We start from the raw sequence: 2165 nt of genomic DNA, 5'->3' as shown, positions 1-2165 counted from the left end.
AGAAGTTTAAGGCATTTAGCTGTGAAAAGTGCTTAGTCTTCACCTTACAGACAGAGCAGCTGTAGTCGTGGGCATTAATTGGCTGATGGTGGCATACCTCACAAAGCCCTTTTGATCTGTGTGAGATTTGAGAGCATGAAAGGATTGTAATACTAATAACATGAACTCTGGTTGAACCCATAGGCAGCTCTGGGACATGCAGTTGATACATTACCAACTCGCAAAATGGGTCTATATTTAATCTTTTGGCTTTGCCCTGCTTTTAAAAAAGAAAGAGAAAAAACCTGTTCAAATGCAGATAGACTGATAAGACGTTAGGGTTCACAAACCGGCTGGAATCAACATCCCACCACTCCGGCTCGGACAAAGCCAATCCCTCACTTAACTAAAGCAAACACCAGGAAGATTAAGTGCATCTTGTTAAAAGGCTGCTTGGTTTGTGGAGCTTTTAACAGATTCTCTCGCTTTCTCTCCCTCCCCAATAGGAGTGAAAGGGAAGCAGAGAAACACGGTAACAGAAATTAACCGGCAGACGTGACATGTTGCTCTCCCACTCTTTTTGCTTTTTGATATATGGCTATGCAGCAAAAGAAAAATCCTCCCTCACTCTCCCTCAAGAGAAGTGTTGGGTTTAGAGTAATTGAATGCATTGCTTTTAGCGCAGGGATACATAATCTAATTTTTATTCTAATTCTGTGGTTTTTCCCTCCGCTGGTAAATAAACTATTGATGTGACATGAGGGAGTAGCTGACTCACGCTGTATATCAACAGTCTGATTTGTTTCTCAGGGAGCCAAAATAAATGCTCCACTGCTCCCCACTCGGCTCGCAGGCCTCTGCTCAAACTTCATAACCTCAAGGCTGCTGCTGTTTGCTTGTCCTCTTTAAAGGAATGACACTTCAAACATAATGTGTGTATTTTGGAGCAACACAGAAAAATAGTCTCTCTTTTTTTGGGGGGTGGTTTGCCTTCCAACAGATTCTTGTAGTAAAAGCTTTGCAGTTTAAAGGTCTTGAAACTTGTGGTCCTACATGAGCACGCAATTTTCTGTCAACATTAGAATAGTTTTGGTTATTTCACAAGAGAAAATTCTGCCTGCACTGTTCTGTTAGTGCTCTTTTCACTGGTTTAAAGTGGGCAACAGTCAATGTTTAAATCAAAATCAGATGAAAGTTGTAAGGTGGTTACCTGATGCCGTTAATCAAACGTGATAACACATATAAAGAGTCCTGAAGAAGATAAGCTGGGCCTTTGAGTGTTAAAATCTCTGTTTTTTTTTGTTCAAAACTTTAATTTATTCAATAAGGAATATTTACAGTTATAGAGAAATAGTCAAATTTCATTTTCAGGGGTTTTAAGACTTGTTTGTGTTACCAAAAGATAGCTTAAAGTCTTAAACTTATCTCTTCATGTATGTTAAAAAATCAAAAAAGAAGCAAAATGTTGCTCTTTATTAATCAGATGTCAATGTTTTTGTTCCATGATGTGATAAAACATAAAGAATTTTATTTAGAAATATCTGCTACTACTGGAAAATCCTGTCTTATAAAAGTGCCAAGCTGACCAACAATTTAAACAGCGACTGCTTGTATTATTTTTGAAAACGTAGACATATAATTTTTGGACCAAACTGTTGTGTCTGCAGATTGCAATGAGTGCGATAAACCGAGATCAACAAGATGTTATGATGGTGGACTCACACAATGGGGGAGGCATCTGGTTCACTGCAGTCTCTTTCCAACCCTTGCTGGATTCTTTTGTTGCACTGTGAAATGAATACAGTAATTGTCACAATGAGAAATTGACCTTCTCTTTAATCTCGACACAGGCACCCTTAACAAGTTAAAATAGCGCAAACCCAATTAGGGAATTGATTGCTTGCTTTCATTTTCCTCATTTGCATCAGGGTCATATAGGGAAGATAAATTAATGTCTAGTCTTTTGTCCACACTGTCGTTCCTGGTTACCGAGTATCTATTGCTAAGAAATGAGCAGGAGGAAAGTCTTTTGTCTCCCCTTGACGAACTCATCTCTGATAATCTGCTGTTAAACACATACAGAAATAAAGACCTACATAAGATTTAAAAGTCCTCTTTCATTCTGCTGTACAAAATACACAAGTTTATGTCGTTTGATGGATCATCCAAAGGGCGATATCAGTGTT

Source organism: Morone saxatilis, unplaced genomic scaffold (genome assembly GCF_004916995.1).
Source record: "Morone saxatilis isolate NCDOM2014 unplaced genomic scaffold, NCSU_SB_2.0 Contig3, whole genome shotgun sequence".
Classification (NCBI taxonomy): domain Eukaryota; kingdom Metazoa; phylum Chordata; class Actinopteri; family Moronidae; genus Morone; species Morone saxatilis.
The sequence above is the reverse complement of the archived record's forward strand: the minus strand, read 5'-3'. Positions refer to the sequence as shown.